Source organism: Trichosurus vulpecula, chromosome 2 (genome assembly GCF_011100635.1).
Source record: "Trichosurus vulpecula isolate mTriVul1 chromosome 2, mTriVul1.pri, whole genome shotgun sequence".
Classification (NCBI taxonomy): domain Eukaryota; kingdom Metazoa; phylum Chordata; class Mammalia; order Diprotodontia; family Phalangeridae; genus Trichosurus; species Trichosurus vulpecula.
In genome coordinates this window covers 26856386-26878689 of record NC_050574.1, presented here as the reverse complement: position 1 = coordinate 26878689, position 22304 = coordinate 26856386, and positions in this window count along the sequence as shown.

Sequence of the window (22304 nt, the reverse complement as noted above, 5' to 3'; positions counted from 1 at the left end):
TGAGGCAAGTAGAATATATGCCATCTTGGAGTGGGGGGAGGGTAGAAATGGGGAGAAAATTTGTAACTCAACATTTTGTAGAAATCAATGTTGAAAAAATATTAAATAAATAATAGAAAAGAAAAAAAATAAAATCAACCAACTATCAATAAGATTAGATTGATGACAGACAGACAGAAAGACAGATAAATAGATAGATAGTAGGAAGGCAGGTAGATAGATAGATAGATATTTGGAAAACCAGGCCAATGGCTTTTCTTTTAATGTTCTACTTTTTGGAATGGAATCATAGCATCTTAGTTGTAGCTTAGTGGAAATATGGAAAGACCTGAATTAAAATCCTGCCTCAGACACTTAATAGCCTTTTGGCCATTGGCAAGTAACTGTACTTCTCCGTGTCAATTTCCTCAGCCACAAAGTGAGACTAAAAAAAATATTATAAATTATAGCACGAAGTTCAACACCATGATGACATTGTGCAAATCAGATGACATAGATGTAAATTATGTGCTATGTAAATGTTAGCTATTATTATATTTTAAAAATGACATGAAATTTAAAAAAAATGGATTCAAAATGTGTTGTAGATGTTTTCTAAGATACAGTAGAACTTAGGGTACCAAAAGACAAATCCTTTTTTTTGGACACTTACTACCGGTGCAACCTTAATAAGTCACTTAATCTCATTGGATCGCCTATTCTCTTTCTGTAAAATGAGGGGGTTGGGCTCGGTGGCCTCTGAAGTCCCTACCAGCTGAAGATTCATTGCTTAGTCATTTTTCGCTTGTGTCTGACTCTTCACGACCCCTCAGGGATTTTCTCAGCAATGACACTGGAGTGTTTTGTCATTTACTTCTCCAGCTCATTTACAGATGAGGAAATTGAGGCAAACAGGGTGAAGTGACTGGATTAAGTATCCTCAAAGTTATTTTCCAACTAAGAGCTTTGGTGAGTCTTTGATACTTTACTAGCTATGAGAGATGTGATATGACTTAGAGCACTTATTTGAGAAAAAAGCTTGTGATGCTGAGCAGGCCATGAGAAGCCTTTCTGGGTCACAGCTACATCATGATGCATAGCCCCTGCCATGATGTTTTGGTACCATTTATCAAAGCTTTCCATCTTTTTGTAGTACCCACTCCTTGAGATGTTGTCCCTTCCTTGCTCTCCAAAGAGATTCTGAGAGGCAGACTTCACCATCTGAGATTAGCAAATCACCCTTTGAGCTTAACTTTTTTTCCTTATGTGGTACTCCATGATTCAGGAAATTTTATGGCTTTTATTTTTCTCTACTGAAAGTGAATATTTTAAGAGAGGGGAGCTGAAGGGTTGGTTAATTCTGATTTGAGAGGGAACCCATTACAACAAAGGTCTTTAATGACTAAACTGGATAAAGGTGACAAGGAATTATCTATTTAATAATTATTCTGCAGTTGTAATCATAAGATAAAACTCCCTCCAACAAAAATCCAACAAAACCCCACATATTTTCCCACATATCATTAAGCATATAACTAAGATTCACAGGATCCTTTAAAGTTTGAAATGCCCTATGTATTTATTATCTCATTTAGTATCCACAAGGACCCTATAAGTACAATGAGATTTGTTTTCTACCTTGTATCCATGAAGGAAGTAAGGGTCAGTCAGATTAAATCAATTACCCACAGCCCAAAGTTAGTCAGTGTCAGAAGTAGGATGTGAACACACTTTCCTGACTCTGAATCCAGCATTCTATCCACTTCTATCCTTATCTGCAGGGCAGATGATTTTCCTTGTTTTCCCCCTGGATTCTGCTATTAAGATAGGATCCATGTTATATATCATTACTTAAGCAGGAAGTAGTACCTAAGTCCTGATCCCTATATTCCATAGGAACTTAAGAGAATCAAAATCTTTCCTAGCCATCTGGCTTATAAAGATTCATGTGGAGGTGGGGGCCAGCATATACTATAGTTAATTTCAAATGTGCATAATAGTTTTACTTCTAAGTTATGCTGAAATCAGGTAAGAGTTTTTAAAGCAACAGAGGATCTTATCAATTGCTTAGAGTCCCATATTTTCCTAAAGTGGGTGATATGGCCTGCTGGTGGTGCTGAAACAATCCAGGAGGGGGCTGGAGTAGTTTGAAATGATTCAAATTTCAAAGGGTTAAAGAAAATAGATTTCCTGGGTTATTCTGAGTATTTTTAAAGGGGGCAGTATGCCAGATAAGTTCAGGAACTTCTGCTAGACCAATCCTCTTATTTTCCAGAGGAGAAAAGTGAGGTCTAGAGATGTGTTTAAGTCTGTACAGTGAGTAGTAGAGTGAGGATAAGAACTTAGGTCCCCATGTTCAAATATAATATTTGTCCCAATGTATAATGATAGGAACTCTTTAGCTACGGAAAAAAAATAGTTGTGGCGATAGAGCCACATGTAGCCAAAATAAATTGGAAACATTTTTATTTTGGGGACCCAATTTAATGGATGTTCTAAGTAGAGAATCTGGTCTGGAATTGTTTTTTTTTAAAGAACAGAACATATTCCTTCATAGACACAATAGTTCTTTGGAGATTCCTACTTTTTAAGGTTTAGAAATGGTACAAGAAGACCCTGTTAATAGGAGAGGAATATGTCCAACAACATAGACAACTTCACATTTTCTCTGATCCTTCTGGTCATCCAAATGTCTTCAGAAAAAATAATTATGACCAAAAGGTAAACCAATTGCATCTATCTCCATAGGCTATGACACCAAGATCCCTAATGAGGTTAATCTAAGAAATCAGCAACAGAGAAGTATAATCCCTAATCCCTACCATAGTACTCAGAAAACACTCCCCCATGAGCACTCACAGGCTAGGATAGCTGCAAAATGAGATCCATGGGTTTATAATCTGCCATTGACTTGGAAATGTCTTTGCTGTCTATACTGTCATAGTGTTTGCCAGCATATCTCCTCTCCAAACAAATCCTGGCGTCATCCTACCAATACATGGTGATAAGAAGGAACAGAACTCAACTTTACCCTACTCCACACTGTGTGGAGGAGTTGGAAATATAGGAAAGCAGGAAACTTATTCTTCCTGTTGTTTCAACATCTGCATGTTGTCAATAGTCAGAGAGAGAACTGAAGAATTGGGACAGGGTGTGTGTGTGTGTGTGTGTGTGTGTGTGTGTGTGTGTGTGTGTGTGTGTCTTCACCAGGACTAACAGAAAGGGAATTGGCATTCAGCTGAGGCTAGTTCTCTGTCCTCAGCCCCCACCCCCAAAATCTCATTGGACAAAGACTGAAGCTGAGAAAAAACCGAATTCACTAGCACAGGCAAAAGCTGAGACAGATTTTTTAAAATTTCTTGTCCTTGAGGGATCTACATCAATAGGGAAAGAATCAGAAAGTGAACAAGAAGGTAATATAAGGCAGGGGGAGACTGAAACTACTGAAGCTCCCAGGAGGAAGAAAACTTAGCAAAAGTCCTTAATTATAAGCAAAAAATCAGATAAGTTATTAATAACAGAGTGAAGAAAGATCTTCAGGACATCTAAATGTGTCCAAATGTCTATGAATAAATACTATAAAAATAATAAATACTCCCTCTCAGCAGAAGACCCTGTATAAGAACATGGAACCATAGCAATGTGTTTTTAAGTAGTTCAGAAGAGAAACAACTCTGAAAGAATTTATGGCCTTCAAAGCAGAAATAATAGGCATAATAGGAAAACAAACAAACAAACTTGAATCCATAGAAATCTCAGTTCAGTGGCAAGAGTGTATCCCTTTGAAGAACATTTGCATGTGGATGGGTTAGATTCTATAATAGGATATGGTGACCTAATAATACATATAATTTAATAAGATTTGGTGTTTAGAGAGACCACTACCTCTGAGAGAGTGCTGTGCCTTTATAAACAGCATAAGTGACACAGTAGATAAAGCAGAACAGTAGTTAGGAAGATCTGAGTTGAGATCAAGCCTCAGACACTTACTAGGTATATAACCTTGGACAAATCCCTTATCTCTCAGCATCAGTTTCCTAATCCATAGAAAAGAGATAATTGTAACATTTACCTCCCAGAGGTTTTGTGACCATAATATTAGTTAATCCTTATAAAGTGCTTCGCAAATGTAAGAGCACAATATGAATATTATTATTAATAATATTATCCTCTCTCAGGAGAAAGATTTTCAGTTTGTGAGGTAACTGACATCCAGAGAAGTGGAAGGTCATGTCTCTGGAGAGACCAGATTTAATGGCAAATTGGGGAAAAATTATTATGAGGATATCAGGGAATACTAATGAATTTCCAAGTTAGGAATACAGAACAATTTCTACCATGCCACAATATTTCTATTTTCTCTATCTTTTGCAGAAATTTTAGAAAGGGACACAGAAGAAAAAGGTGTGAGAAAGGAGGAAGATATAAAATGAAATAACATAGAAATTGTTTAGAAGTGGGAAACCAAAATACATATCTTAGAAACATTCATCACATTTGGTATTCAGAGACTAATGAAATAGAAAATAAGTAAAATTATCATGAATTCAAGAATAAAAGTCTAGAACATAAAGGGAAGATAATGAAAAGAATAAAAGAAAGGTTTTTTTTAGAAAAAAGTACAGAAAATTAAAAAAAAAAAGATAAAGGAAAGAAGTTGAAAGAGAGAAGAGGAAGGACACTTTGCCTGACTGCTTAACTAAGGGAGAAAAAAAAAAGTTTAAAGAAAGAAATAAAAGTTGAATTAATAATTTAATCAAAACTTCAAAGCTAGGAAAAAGAGTGGTAAACTAGAAAAAGTGCTGTGTGAGATTAGCACCTGGAAATGGAAAGAAAGAAATATTGACTGAATGAACGAATAGTCTCTCCTTAAAGCAGATAACTAGAGTCTAAATACCATTAAAATACAGAAGTTGTACTCTTGCTATCAGAAAGAGTGAAAGGCAAAGTTCACAATATAAAAAGAGAGAAACATCAAAATCACATTATACTAAAAAGAACCATGGACAACAAACCAATATCATGATTAAATGTATATATTCCAAATATCTTAATACATAAATTAGTCACAGAAAAAAGTAACTGAACTATAAGAATACATAGACTGTAATAGAACAAAAGAAGGAAACTTTAATTTTCCTGTTTCAATTTTGGATTAATCTAAAAGAAACATAAAAGGGAATATATAGTAAAATTGTTGGAGAAATTGGAGCTAAAATACACATGGAGTTTTCTAAAGGGTGCTGACAAAGAATATGCATATTTCTCAGAACGCTTTTCATAAAATTGACCATGTGTGAGGGTATATGGATACTGCAAACAAATCGAAAAAGGTAAAAATTATAAACACATCCTTTACCAATTCAATGAAAATAATAATCATTCAAGAGGCACAAATCTAAAATCCATATCCAAAAGGACACTTAATGATAAAAACCTGAATGATAAGTGGGTAAAGTAATATATCACAGAAACAATTATTATGTGAAAGAAAATGATAGTCAAGAAAGAACATGCAGTAGTGGTAATAAGCTGGCTTCATGGGGGAAATATATGTGTACATGTATATGTGATGCGTGCACACACACATTGTGAGTGTGAAAGATGAAAAAACAAAGAAAAAAGAAAATTAAATAAAATAGCAAGGTAAAATCACAACAAAATCAGATGACTTTAAAAGGATTATTAGAATTTTTCTACATAGTTTTATACTACTAAAACTGAGAGCACAAAATAAAGACAGGAATACCTTCAAAATAATAAAACATCATACTAACAAAAGAATGAAGAGATCTTAAATAATCTAATTTCAAAAAAGCTACACTCTGATCAATACAATGATCCATGACAGTTCAAAAGACTCATGATTAAAAATGCTATCTACCTCCAGAGAGAGAACTGATGAGTTCTGAGTACAGATTGAATATCTTTTTACTTAGTTTTTTTTGCTTTTTTTTGAAACATGGCTAATATGACAATATGTTTTGCATGACTTCACATTATAATGGATGTCATGTTTCTTGCCTTCTTAATGAGTAGGGGAAGGACTGGAACGAGGAAAAGAATTTGGAAAAGAAAAAAACAATGTTAAATGAATATCAGCTATAACTAACTGTACAGCAACTCTGGGGTGTTGGGGTATGGAGAACCAAAACTCCTACTTCTTAGAAACTCCCAGGAGAGTTCTATTAAACTTTTAAAGAACAAGTAGCACCCATATGATAAAAATTATTTTTTTAAAAAATTGAGAAAGAAAGCACCATGCCAAATTCTTTTTATGAGAATAATATATTTTTAATTCTTAAAGCAGGGAAGGAGCATAGAATAAAAACTATAGACCAATACCATTAATGAATTCTGACTCAAATTTAAAAAAATCAGTCTGTCAGACACTACAGTAATTAATCCAAGAAAAATCATTCATCATGACCAAGTTGGATTTATACCAGGAATTCAAGGGTAATTCAACATTATGTAAACAATTAACATGATTAATCATATTAAAAAAGCATCCAAACCCACATGGTTATCTCAATAAATGCATAAAACCTTTGATAATATACAAAACTCATTTTTTAAAATAGAAATTATAGGCAGAGAATAGCCTTTTAAAAATATTACTAAATGTATCTACCCAAAACCAAAGGCAAATCTCATATTCAATGGGGAAATGCTAGAAGTTTTCAAAAGAAAAACCACAGAGATAAAACAAAGATACCAAAAGTCACTCCTTTTACTTGATATGAAATTGGGAATTCTAGCAATAGCAATAACACAAGAGAAAGAAATTAAAGGCATAAATATAGACAAAGAGGAAATAAAACTATTCCTATTTGATGATGATGTGAAATCTTAGAAAATTCTAGAGAATGAGCAAAAATACTAATTGAGACAATTAATAGCTTCAATAAAGTTGCAGTGTATAAAAAAATCCCTCTGACAGCAACAACATTTCTATTTAATAATAACAAAATCCACAAGGAAATAACAGAAGGGGGAAATCCCAATCCAAATAACTACAAAATGCATAAAATATCTGGGGATTAATCTGCAAAAGAACACAAAAGACATATAGAGTGAATTACTAAGTGCTCCTTCAAGAAATAAAAATCAGCTTTAATAGCTGGAGGGATATTTAGTGCTCATGGCTGGGATATGTCAATAAATTTTTTTCAAAATGACAATTACTACCAAAGTCAATTTGCTGATTTAATTCCATACCTATCAAATTAACAAAGACTATGATTAAAAATAACAAAAAAAACCCAAAATTCATTTGAAAAAATAATAGAAGAATAGAAGAAAAACTCAAACATCAAGGGAAATGTTGAAAAGAACTAGGGACAATGCAGGGAGGAGAAAACACCTTCAGATTTCAAACTATGTTATAAAGCAACAATCATCAAAAGCATTAGGTATTGTTTTTTTTTTTTTAAATGGAGTGGTAGATCAATGGAACACACTGGACAAGAAAGAATCTGAAGCAATGGAATCCAATAACTTAGTGCTCAACAAACCAGAAAGCCTAAATTACTCAAGGATGATCTTTTTATTTGATAAGATGTTCTGGGAAAACTGGAAAGCAGTGTCAGAAATTAGGCTTTGCCTAACACCTTTCTAAATGGATACATGACTTTAATAGTAAAGGTCATAGAAAAAAATAGAGGATGCACACACCCACACATATTATATTTTCATAACTAATGTTAAGAGATATGTTCTTAGCCAAATGAATTAGAGGAAAGGACAAAATATAAAACACATACTTCTGATTACATAAAACTGAAAAACCGCTGCAGAAAATCAATGATGCACCTAGGATAAGAAGATAAATGGCCAAAATGGGGTGGGAGGATCTTTGTATGTAATTTCTGTAATTATCTTTTCCTTCCTTCCTTCCTTCCTTTCTTCTTTCCTTCCTTTCTTCCTTTCTTCCTTCCTTCCTTCCTTCCTTCCTTCCTTCCTTCCTTCCTTGCTCTCTCTCATATGTATATATGTATACACACATATGTGCATATATACATGCACACAAAGACATACATATATGTATGCATGCATAAAACTAAAAGCCATTATTTAATAGATAGTGACTGGATGAAAGACATGGACAAAAACTTCTCAAAAAAGCAAACTATTAACAAGTATATGAAAGAATGCCCCAATTACTAATAAGAAGAGAAATAGAATGAGTTTTCATCTCACATCTTGCAAAGAGTTAAAGATGACAAAAGATTACAATAGTCAATAAGGAAGATAGACACACTAATAAATTGTTGATAGAGCTAAAAATCAGTTTTTGGAAAGTAACTTAAAATTATGCGAATAATGTGAGTTAAAATGTCCATATCCTTTGACCTGGAGATTCTGCTACTAGGCTTATACTCCAAGGAGGCCATCAATAACAGCAATATCTCCAGGTGGCCTAGCCATACCAGCTCTAAAACTGTATTACAAAGCAGCAATCATTAAAAAAATACTAGGTACTGGGTACAAAATAGAGCAGTGGATCAGTGTAATAAGTTAGGTACACAAAACACAATAGTCAAAAAAAGGGGGCAGCTAGGTGGCACAGTGAGTAGAGCACTGGCCCTGGAATCAGGAGTAACTGATTTCAAATCTGGCCTCAGACAATTGACACACTTACTAGCTGTGTGACCTTGGGCAAGTCACTTAACCCCAATTTCCCTGCCTTCCCTCCTCAAAAAAAAGAAAAAAGAAAAAGAAAACACAGTAGTCCGTGACTATAGTAATCTACTATTTGATAACCTAAAAGACTCCAGTTTCTTGGATAAGAACTCAGTATTTGACAAAAACTGTTGGGAAAACTGGAAAATAGCATGGTAGAAACTAGGCATAGTCCAAGATCTTACATGTATATCAAGATAAGGTCAAAATGGATACATGATTTAAACATAAAGGGTGATACGATAAGCAAATTAAGAGAGTAAGGAAGATTTCACTGGTCAGATCTATGAAAAAGTGAAGAATTTATTACCAAACAAGAGATAGAGAACACCATGAAATGCAAGATGGATCATTTTGATCACATTAAATTAAAAAGTTTTTGCATAAACAATCCCAATGCAACCAAGCTTAGGAGGGAAGCAGAAAGCTGGGAAACAATTTTACAATCAGTGTCTCTGATGAAGGCCTTATTTCTAAAATATATGGAGAACTGGGTCAAATTTATTAGAATATATGTCATTCCCCAATTGCTAAGTTGTCAAAGGATATGAACAAGCAGTTTTCAGATGAAGAAATTAAAGCTTTCTATAGTCATATGAAGAAATACTCTAAATCAGTATTGATTAGAGGAAGGTAAATTAAAACATCTCTGAGGTACCACCTCACGTCTGTCAGATTGGCTAATATGACAAAAAAGGAAAAGGATAAATTTTGGGGAAGACATGGGAAAATTGGAACATGAACACGTTGTTGGTCGAGTTGTGAACTGATCTAATCTTTCTGACGGGTGATTTTGAACTATATCAGAAAGTCTATAAAACTGTGAATACCCTTTGATCTAGAAATAGCACTACTAAGTCTGTATCCTAAAGTGGTCATGAAAAGGGTAAAGGACCCAGATGTATAAAAATATTTATAGTAACAAAGAGTTGAAGTTGAGGGGATGCTCTTCAATTGGGGAATGGCTAAACAAGTTGTGGTATATTAATGTAATGGAATACTGTTCTATAGGAATGATGAACAGGTGGATTTCAGAAAAAAAAAAAAAACCTTGGAAAGACTTATATGATGAACTGGTGCTGAGTGAAGTGAGCAGAATCAGGAGAACATTGTACACAGTAACAGCAACATTATGAAAGAATCAGCTTTGGTAGACTTAGCTTTTCTCAGCAATACAGTGATCTAAGACAATTTCAAAAGACTCATAATGGAAAGTACTGTCCACATCCAGAGAAAATACTATGGAGTCTGAAAGCAGATTGAAGCATGCATTTTTCACTTTTTAAAATTTCTCTTTCTTGTGTTTTTTCCCCTTTTGTCCTGGTTCTTCTTTCACAACATAACTAATGTGGAAATGTTTAATATGATTACACATGTACAGCCTATATCAGATTGCATGCCATCTTGGGGGAGAGGGGGAAGGGAAGGGGAAAATTTGGAACTCAAAATCTTATAGAAGTGAATGTTGAAAACTAAAAAATAAATTTTAAAAAAGAACAATATCCCCATATACACCAATTTTTTTATAGTAGCACTTTTTGTGATAACAAAGATTAGGAAATAAAATAGATAATCTTCTATTGGTAAATAGCTAAAAATAGGTATGGTATATGAACTTTTTGTTTAATAGTATGTTTTAATTACATGCAAAGACAACTGTCAACATTCATTTTTTTGAGTTCCAAGTTTTTCTCCCTCCCTCCCTCTTCTCCTCCCTCCACAAGATGATAAGTAATCTGATATAGATTATACATGTACAGTCCTGTAAAACAAATTTTGTGGTACATGAACTTAATTACTATGCTGTACTCTATTGTAAGGGGTGTATATGGTATTCAGGGAGGAGTAGCACCTCTGGTATGAGGGCTGCTGAGCTCTTTTAAGGCCATTCATCCACCTTTGGTGTCCACCTATCACCTCACTCTTGTTTGTGGCTCCAAGAATCTGTAGCATATAGAGAAATCATACTCCAGTAAAACTATCTAAGCATACAAGATAAAGAGGTTGAAGGTAATTAATGGGTCTCCAATGCATCAGTGAGTAAAGGAGATGTCTGCCCCAAGCATGTGAAAACTTCCCCTGGCATCATGAGTGGATGTGAATATTTTGTTCTAAATGGAGGTGGCTGAAATAAATGCTTTGGAGCACTTACAGTTTGATCGGACATTCAAGACACCAAATTGATCCACTCCATCGTGGGACATCACCAGTCATCTTTATTTTTTCCTGCCACTGGAATTCTAAGACTGTGAAAGAAAGAGGGAGATGCATAACTTTGTGCCACTCTGCTTCACTTAAATCCAATTCACATCCATGTCAAGATGTCACCCATGATGTCACTGGCCTTCTTAGAAAACAAAGGACAAAAACACAGCTATACCATAAATACTACTGTGTTCTAAGAAATGAGGAGCATTGTTAATATAGACAAGCATGGAAAGATTTACATGAACTGATACACAGTGCACATAGTAAGCAGAGCCAAGAAATTAGTATGCATGATGACAACAATGTAAATGGAGCCACAACAAAATGAATTTTGCAAAATTCAAAAAATAAAAATTGCTCCAAAGAATGGATAGAAAAAGATACCCCCAACCCACTCCTCTGAAGGAGTGGGAGGCCCATGGAAATGACACATTGCACAGATTTTCAGCCTTTTCTGATGTACTATTTTTCATTGACTGAATGTTGCTGATTTTTTTCTTTAATGTATTATTTGATATATAGGATGGCTCTTTGGGAGGAGGGAAGGGTATAGTTAGGGAAATTATTATGATATAAAAAATCAGTAAAGTTTATTTAAAAATAAAGACTGCACAAAAATAATTGCAAAAAATCAGCCAATGTAGCAAATTTTGTGTGGTTAATTATTATCTCCTTCAATCCTCACAACAACCCCGGGAGGTAGGTGCCCTTATTATCTCAACGTTATAAATTGGGAAACTGAAGCAAACAGGGGTTAAGTGATTTACTCAGGGCCACGCAGCTAGTATATTTCTGAGGTTAAGTTTGAACTCAAGTCTTCCTGACTTCATGTCCAGAACTCAATCCACTGTACCATCTAGCTGCCCATAAAATATTATACTATACCACTAAACACTTTAAACAGCAAAAGAATAGATGAATAGATTTGATATACACCTATAAAATCCCTCTAAAACCATTTTTAAAAAAATTCAAAATATAAATTCTGAAATCAAAGAAAAGATGAATAAAATTGGAGGCAAAAACCTCTCCAAAAATAGTAAATTAACAAATACAACCAGAAGCTGCTTTAAAATAACTAAATCTATTAATCATAAACAATTTAATTTTTAAAATGAAAGAAGTATATGACTAAGTTTACCATTAAAATGAAACAAGATTTCATAACATACTAAAAAGAAATATAGGATGTCACTAGAAATTCTTTTATTCTAAATAAAACAGAAAACTTAAGTGAAAAGCATGAAATAATTTTACAATATACATATGATGGCCACATTAATGGAACAAAAAATGGAGATTTTAAGTAACTCCATCTGACAAAAAAGTAATTTGAACGAGACATCAACTCCAAAAACAGATAAAAGAAAACAGGCCTAGTTAGATTTATAATTTTATCAAGCATTCAAAATTCTAGTATTAAATAACATTTATAAAAATTGGAAAATATAGGATCCTACAAAAATCTTCGATGATATAAATATGGCATTTATACCAAAACCAGAGAGAGGGGATAATAGAAGAACAAAATTATTGGCCAATATGCCTAATGAATACTGACACAAATTATAAAGAAAAAATTCTCCAAAAGTGCTAAAGCAATATATCAAAATGGTTATACATTATGACCAAGTAGGATTTTTACCGCAAGCTAAGGCTAGTTCTGATGTTAGAAAAACTACTAATGTAATAGACCCATGTTAATTATGAAAATAACAAAATTGCATATCAAGGTAATCAGTCTTGATATATCCAGTATAACAGCAGATACAGAAAAACCTTTTGCCAAAATGTAATACCTGTTTATGTAACACACCCTTGCACACAAAATAAAATTTGACTTTCCTTAAAATGGTAACATCTATCTGATACTAAAAGCCAGATTTATATGCGATGAATATAAATTAAATGTCTTCCTAATATTATCAGGGATAAAATAAGTATATCCATTAGCACTAATTGTAATAATTGTAGATATAACAGTGGAATGCTGGGTATAACAATAAGTTAAAAAAATAAATTGACAGAATTACAATAGGCATAGAAAAAAATAATTTTAGGCAGATGATGTGACAATTTGCTTAGAGAATCTTATAAAGTTGACGAGAAAAGATAATTGAATTATTGACTTTAGCAAACTTGTGGGATACATAATGAATTCATATAAATTATAAGCATTTCTTTATAATACAAAAAATGCACAGGAAGAGATAGATTCCTTTCATAATAACTATACTTCGCATGAACTACTTGGGAATCTAGCTGAAATCCCCAAGACCCCAATTACTGGGTAAGAAATTATTATATGATAAAAACTGTTGGTAAAAAATCAAAAATCCACCCCTGCCTCCCCAAAATAAAACAGTCTGGAAGAAACTAGGTATATACAAACAACTCATACATCATACCAAGATATGCTTCAAATGGATACATAACTTAGATATAAAAGGTAATATCATAAATAAATTAGAGGAACAAGGAAGAAATTACCATATGGATCTATAGTAAAGGGAAGAGTTCATTAAAAAGCAAGCGATAGAGAAGATAATAAGAGATGAAATAGAAAAAATTAATTGTATATAATTTAATAAAAAATTTTTGTACAAATAAAAGCAATGCAATTCAAATTAGGAGGAAGACAGTCATACAGAAAAAAAATCATTGCAGGAAGTCATTATAATGAAGATTTCATTTCTGAGATGTTTAAGAGCCAATTCAAATTATATGTTTAAAAAAGCATCATTTTCCAACTAATAAATTAAAATAATATGAATAAGCAATTTTTAAATGAAGAAATCTAAGTTACCAACAGATGCATAAAATATTCCAGATTAATGATAATTGGAGATATGGATAAATTAAAGCAACTGTGAGGTTCTATCTCAAATCCATTGGTTTAGAAAAGATGACAAAAAGAGCATGGGAAAGATTAGAGTGGCTTCAGGAAAAAATATACAGACACATTAATTCACTGTTTTTGGAGCTGTGAATTGCTCCAGTCACTCTGGAAGTTACAGAAATATGCTCCCAGAAGCAATGAACTGTGAGGCAGATTCCTATATGTAATGAGACACAACATTGCCATCCTTACCAAGTTAGACCTCAAGGTGAGGGCTTTTAAATGGTATAATCACTAGCCTTTCTCAATAGAGGTTTCTGTAGACTCTGATACTTTGATTGACCTCATTCCTCAATGGATGGCATACTTCCACTTACTCATACCCTGTCTCCCAACTCCTCATTCCTTCACTTTCATTTCCCTCAACTCTACCCCAATAGTGCCTTATTTTAGATCAACCCACCACTTCCACTGTACTCTCTAAAATACCTGATAAACAACCGACAAACTCTCTTTCATCTCAAACTTTTTCCTTTCTTGTTGTTATTCAGTCATTTCAGTTATATCTGGCTCTTTATGACCCCATTGGCTGTTTTCTTGGCAAAGATACTGGAGGGTTTGCCATTTCCTTCTTATTTTACAGATAAGGAAATTGAGGCAGAGTTAAATGACTTGACCAGCTATCTAGCACACAGCAAGAACCTACTAAATTCTGGTTGGCTGGCTAACTGAAGGAATACCTGATTGATTAACTGATAGAATATAAGATTCTAAAGGGTCCTGACTGCATCTTTTTTAACCGTTGAGTCTCAAGTGCCATGAACATAGTGGGTGCTGAAAAATATTTGTTAAATTTAAACAAGTAGATAGTGTCCTTTCTCTACTACACTCATGACTCTCTGTGTGACCATGAGCAAGCCATTTAAGTACTTTGGATCTCAGTTCTAAAGAAAATCTTAGAATTTTGTAATTATTTGGTCTGACACAATTTACTAGTGATGAAAGCATGATGGAATGCTTATATGATTATATGATAAGTATTATATTTCTTGCCTTCTTAATGAGTGGGGAAGTGGTAAAGGGAGGGAGATAATTTGAAACTGAAAGTAAAAAAAATAACAAAAAATTAAAAAACACAAAAAAGAATGGTCATGTGAATTCAATCAGACAATGCATATGCCTGGAACATTTTATTCACTTCCAGAGACTTACCTATGGTAGAGCATTCTGAGCTGACATTGGTCTGATCAGCCACAGTTGGACACATTGAAACTTGACTCTAGCATAGTGATATAATTTTGGTCCTCTTTGAGAACAAAGGACATCAATCAATCAACCAATCAATTGAGAGTTAAGTCATAAGACCATAGATCTCAATAGGGACATCAAATGATGAAAGCCATCAGAGAACACCAAGTCCAACACCCCCATTTTATAAATAATGAACTAAGTCCAAGGAGCTTAAATGTATGTCTATCTGGTACAATAAGATTGAGTGAGGAAGGTGCTACAGTGAGTGTATAAGACTACGTGTGTGTGTGCATGTGTGTGTGTGTGTCTGTGTGACAGAGTATGTTTGGGTGTTTGGCAATGCTAAATAGAACAGTGAATAGAGGATGTATGTGGCTGTGACTTCCATACCATGGCAGTTATTAATCTATAAATGCCATTTAAAAGCAAATTTATTAAAGTTTAAAAGACAGTTTCCATAATACCCACAGCTTAACTACTGGAAGCAGGATTTAAAGGTAAATTGAATTTTCTTCTCAGAGATGACAGAGATTCCCATTCTCCACCCTACAGAGCATAGTTTACTTTCTTCTAGAGTAACCACTTTTTGTTTGTCACCCAATCTGAGATAAGGAGACATCATGTACAGCTATATAATGGAGTTGTCCTAAACTTTAATGGAAATTCAAAAACTTCAGAATTTAATGAAAAATCCTATAGCAGTGATTTTTGGATTTCCCCATTGCTCTATGCCTCCATTCTTCTCCATGTATATGGGCACATGATGTCAGTGAAAATGACAATGGACAGTTTAATAAACTCCCTGCAGGCAGCACAGGTTCCCAAGTTGTATTCAGGGCCATCTGGGATAGAAGTGTCCCTAGCTCCCCTGTCACATACTCACAGAATTTATGCTAGGCTGGTAAAATTGAATTGTGGTATAAAATGAAGGAGAAATATGTTGTAATCACAGGAGTTCATCTCTTTGCCAAGTCCCCCCAATCAAGAACTCCCAGAATTTATGTGGAAAAGAAAAATGATGGATGGTGTAAATACTCTGCTGGAATTATAGAAATATGCTGTATTCATAACCTTACCGCTTGCTATAAAGTAGGGAAGTAAGAGTAATGAAGGATGGGGAAAGTTTCCTTTGTATCCAATTTTAAGTCAGCCAAGAGTAGAAAAATGCCCAAAAATCTGTCTGCAGGAGAGATATGTGGATGTTTGAAATGAGAATCCAATATCAGTGTTGAAAGAAGTCTTAGGGCCATCTATTCTAAGCTACACATGGAAAAAGGTAGCCTATACAACATACCCCCAAAGTGATCCTTTAGGCTGTGCTTGAAGACCTTCAATGAAGGGGCACCTAACCACCTCCTGGAGCTGCCTGTTTCACATTTCCATGGATCCAGTGGTTAGACGTTCTTTTCTGTCATTTAGTTTAAATTCGCAACTTCATTCATTGTCGCCAGTTTTGTCCTGTGGGCCTAAACAGTAGTGCTAAGTGCTGAGACAAATGAAAAACCCAAGAAATGGAGTTTCTGGGTAATTAATAATCAATTAACTAGTCTATCAAATACCTAATAAATTGATGGTCAGTGGTTTCTCTCAGTAGCCAAAGACAAAAGCCCACAGAAATCATTTAATGCTTAAATGCCTTTGGAAAAGTGGGTTTCCTTGACAGAAGGAGACCAACCCTGATTTAAGAACCATCAATGAGGGGATGGACATATAAATGAGGAGGTGGGCCAAAAGTTTTCAGCTTCTCTCATTGAAAACTTGCCATGATCATGAGGCTCAGCTGCCTCCAAATATCTGGACAAAAGAATCCATCTTCACCCAGACTACTTACAGATTGAACAACACACTGGAATTCACCTAGACTAGATTCTCTTTACACTTTTTTTTTTTAATGCAATTTATTTATTTAACATATTTGGTTTTCAGCATTGATTTTCACAACAGTTTGAATTACAAATTTTCTCCCCATTTCTGCCCTCCCCCCCCACTCCAAGATGGCGTATATTCTGGTTGCCCTGTTCCCCAGTCAGCCCTCCCCTCTATCTCCCCCCTCCCCTCTCATCCCCTTTTCCCTTCCTTTCTTGTAGGGCAAGATAAATTTCTATGCCCCATTGCCTGTGTATCTTATTTTTTAGTTGCATACAAAAAGTTTTTTTGTTTTTGAACATCTGATTTTAAAACTTTGAGTTCCAAATTCCCTTCCCTCTTCCCTTCCCACCCACCCTCCCTAAGAAGTTGAGCAATTCAACCTAGGCCACACATGTATTATTATGTATAACCCTTCCACAATATTCATGTTGTGAAAGGCTAACTACATTTTGCTCCTTCCCAACCTATCCTGCTTTATTGAATTTTCTTCCTTGACCCTGTCCCCTTTCCAAAGTGTTTGTTTTGATTACCTCCACCCTCATCTGCCCTCCACTCCATCATCCCCCTGCCTTTTATTTTTTTTTTTATCTTCCTCCCTCTTCTTTCCTGTGGGGTAAGATACCCAACTGAGTATGTATGGTATTCCCCCTCAGGCCAAATCTGATGAGAGCAAGGTTCACTCATTCCCCCCTCACCTGCCCACTCCCCTCCTCTCCTAGAACTGCTTCCTCTTGCCACCTTTATGGGAGATAATCCACCCCATTCTATCTCTCCCTATCTCCCTCTCTCAGTAAGTTACTCTCTCATCCCTTAATTTCATTTTATTTCTTTTAGCTATCTTCCCTTCATCCTCAACTCACCCTGTGTCTGCTCTCTTTCTTTTACATATATATATATATATATACACATACATACACATACATACATATACACATAGATACATGCATACATACACATTCACTTATATATATATATATATACATAAACATATATATATATGCATATATATATATATGCATATTCCCTTCAACTACCCTAATACTGAGGTCTCATGAATCATACTCATCATCTTTCCATGTAGGAATGTAAACAAAACAGTTCAACTTTAGTAAGTCCCTTGCAATTTCCGTTTCTTGATTACCTTTTCATGCTTCTCTTGATTCTTGTGTTTGAAAGTCAAATTTTCTATTCAGTTCTGGTCTTTTCACTGAGAAAGCTTGAAAGTCCTCCATTTTATTGAAAGTCCATATTTTGCCTTGGAACATGATACTCAGTTTTGCTGGGTAGGTGATTCTAGGTTTTAATCCTAGCTCCATTGACCTCTGGAATATCGCATTCCAAGCCCTTCGATCTCTTAATGTAGAAGCTGCCAGGTCTTGGGTTATTCTGATTGGGTTTCCACAATATTCAAATTGTTTCTTTCTGGCTGCTTGCAGTATTTTCTCCTTGATCTGGGAGCTCTGGAATTTGGCAACAATATTCCTAGGAGATTTCTTTTTGGGATCTATTTGCGGAGGCGATCGATGGATTCTTTCAATTTCTATTTTGCCCTGTGGCTCTAGAATATCAGGGCAGTTCTCCTTGATAATTTCCTGAAAGATGGTATCTAGGCTCTTTTTTTGATCATGGCTTTCAGGTAGTCCAATAATTTTTAAATTATCTCTCCTGGATCTATTTTCCAGGTCAGTGGTTTTTCCAAGGAGATATTTCACATTGTCTTCCATTTTTTCATTCCTCTGGTTCTGTTTTATAATATCCTGATTTCTCATCAAGTCACTAGCTTCCACTTGCTCCAATCTAATTTTTAAAGTAGTGTTTTCTTCAGTGGTCTTTTGGACCTCCTTTTCCATTTGGCTAATTCTGCCTTTCAAGGAATTCTTCTCCTCATTGGCTTTTTGGAGCTCTTTTGCCATTTGAGTTAGTCTATTTTGTAAGGTGTTGTTTTCTTCAGTGTATTTTTCAGTATTTTTTTGGGTCTCCCTTAGCAAGTCATTGACTTGTTTTTCATGGTTTTCTCGCATCCTTCTTATTTCTCTTCCCAATTTTTCCTCTACTTCTCTAACTTGCTTTTCCAAATCCTTTTTGAGTTCTTCTATGGTCTGGGGCCAGTTCATGTTTTTCTTGGAGGCTGTGGTTGTAGGCTCTATGACTTTGCTGTCTTCTTTAGGCTGTATGTTTTGGTCTTCTTTGTCACCAAAGAAAGAATCCAAAGTCTGAGACTGAATCTGGGCGCGTTTTCGCGTCCTGGCCATATTCCCAACCAACTAACTTGACCCTTGAGTTTTTCAGTGGGGTATGACTGCTTGTAGATTACAGAGTTCTATGTTCTACGTTTGGGGGGGAGGTGCCAGCTCTGTCAGAGCCGCACTCCTCCTTCCCCAAGGACCCCCAGTCCAGACTGGGCTCAGATCTTCGGCGGGCTGTGCACCCCTGCTGTGATCCGCCACTTAATTCCCCCCACCAGGTGGGCCTGGAGCCGGAAGTAACAACAGCTGTAGCTGCCCCACCTCCGCTGCCCCGGGGCTGGAAGCCTAACCGCGAACTCCTTCCACTCCCGCAGCTTTTCCCACTAACCTTCTCCGCAGTCTTTGGTGTTTGTGGGTCGAGGGGTCTGGTAACTGCTCACGTATTCAGGGCGCTAGGGCCCCCTCCGCCCGGCTTCTGGTCTGGATCGTCCACGCCGCTCAGGCTGGGCTCTGCTCCACTCCGTTCCCAGCTCCCAGCTCCGAGCTCCCAGCTCCGTGTGGAATAGGGCTCACGCAGAGACCATCCGGGCTGTCCTGGGCTGAAGCCCTGCTTCCCTCTGCTGTTCTGTGGGTTCTGCCGTTCTAGAATTGGTTCAGAGCCATTTTTATAGGTTTTTGGAGGGACTCGGGTACGGAGCTCACTCTAGTCCGTGCTTACCAGCCGCCATCTTGGCTCCGCCCCCCCCTCTTTACACTTTAATTGGAAATAAGCTCTTCCAGTTGGGTGAGATCCTGACCAAGATTGAGGAGAATGTTCCCAGAGGGTTAGACCAATCTCATTTTCAGTTCTGTCATTCAGGGGCTGACTGACCTACAGGACTGAGCTAAAGAGAAAAAATGACGGATACCAATGTTAATAATTAGTTATTAATAACAATTTCTCTCAGTGCTTTACAAAACAAATTTCATAGGATCCAGGAAGTTGGCAAGGAATGAACAAAATACCTTGGAGAAATGAGGAAGTTCTCTAAAAGCATGGTGTGGAAGGCCTTATGTAGAATAGATGCCCAATAAAAATAAGCATCCATGTTTCACAAGACATTTCCCATAGGTTATCTCCATATTGCCTTTATCCCATGGTAATGAAGCTCCAAAACAAAATGGGAAAAGAGAGAGTGTGAAGCATTGAACTATGTTATAAAAGGTGGAGTCATGAGAACTAGTAGGATGAGAAGATTCATGGTGAGAAAGAAGCTTTGAGAGCATCCACTCCAAGGACTCTTAACCTGTTTTTGATAGATCTTGATAACTGAATTTAAATAGAATTCATTTCCTTTTCAATCATTTGAATTTCATTTTTATGCATTTTATTTTACCTATTCTGAGAAAGAATATTTTACCCATGCTGAGACCTCAGCAGGCTGACAAAGGGATCCACGACACAAAAATGGTTAAGAAATCTCAAATCTCGTCCAATCCTTTCATTTGGAAAATGAGACCCAATGAGAAAGAGAAGCAGGAGAGTATGTCAGAATGGAAACAATGAAAGATTGGGAGTTAGAACATGTCACTGCTCAAATGCTGGCTATGTCACATTTCACCTCTGTGATATTAGGGAAGTCACTTCTCCAGGACTCAGTTTCCTCAGCCACAAAATGAGGTGTGGGATGTGGACTCAATAATTTCTGAAAACCCTTCTAGTTCTAAAATCCTCCACCCATTCCATTTGCAACAACAGCTGGTTTCATTCCAAGCTATACTGTCCAAGCTATATTGTTCATTCCAAGCACAACTGTCCAGGATCTAAGTGGGAAAGACTTCAGCTGTTAAGATCTACAAGTTTTAAGAGAGTTGCAATCAATTGGTAAGCATTTATTAAGTACTTACTGTGTTAGGTACTTGGAGAATAAGGATAAAAATGAAATTAGGAAGCTTTCTTTTTCCTGGTGTGGGAGGTGGACAAGGAAAAGTGAGCTAAACACATATAAAAAGTCACAGAATATATGCCGAATAAATGCAAATTAAGTCAGAAGTTGTGCCAGAAGCTAGTGGGATCCTGAAAGTCCTAATGACGGAGATGACATTTGGGCTGTGAAAGGAACTAGGCATTCTAGGGGTAGTTAGGTGGTACAGTGGATAGAGTGCCAGGCCTGGAGTCAAAAAGTTTCATCTTCATGAATTCAAATCTGGCCTCAGATACTTACTAAGTACTGTGCAAGTCATTTAGTCCTGTTTGCCTCACTTTCCTCATCTATAAGACAAACTGGAGAAGGAAATGGAGAACCACTCCAGTATTTTTTCTAGGAAAATCCCAAATTGGGTCATGAAGAGTTGGACTTGACTGAAAAACAACTGAACAGACATTATAATAGGAGAGGGTAATAAAGGAGTGAAATCTAAGAATGGAGAATAATCTGCGAGAAAACAGAATAGGCAAATGCTTTATATAAGGAACAGCTAGGCCAAATTGACTCAGATGTGGGGTCTGTCACGATATGGTACCAGCTTAGTCTCTGGGCTTTACATGCCAAACAATTTGGATTTTATCCTAGAAATGATGGGGGACCAATAGAGTTTTTTTTAGTAGGGTGGGGAGGGTAAGAAAGGAGTGGTGTGGTCAGACTTGTGGTTTAGGAATTTCATTTTGTCACCTTGTTGAAGTTGGAATTGCATAAAGAAAAGGCTTGAGGGAAGAAGTTAATTATAAGGCTATTGTAATAATCCAGGCAAGCACCTGTGAAGGCTTTGTGAGTAGAGATAAGGATATGGATGCAAGAGATGTTTGGGAGGTAGAATTAATGCAACTTAGTCACTCATTAGAGGTGAGGAGTGGGAGAGAGTGAAAAATTGAGGATAACTCAAAGGTTGTTAATTTGGCAGTGTAGAAGCATTATGTTGCTCTTGACAGAAATAGGGAAGTTGGGAAGAGGGGCGGATTTTGCAGGTTAGATAATGAGATCTGTTTCTCACATGATGAGTTTGAAATGCATGTTTGATATGGAATACAGCTGTCAAAGTTCAATGGGCTCATGTTAATAAAGGACTGGAGCTGGGGAGAGATTAGCATAGGTATGTATAACAACATGTGATAGTAAGGCAATAATAGCAACGTAGATGATAATTGTCAAAATGCCTATGTAGCTCTGTATCACAAAGTATACGAGACTCTCCACACAGAAGGTAGAAGAAGTAAACCATTTATTCAGACACCCGAGAACCATATCCCACAACCCCTTTATCCAGTCAGTCCACTTCATCATAACAGCAAAGAACCCAAAACATTCAAT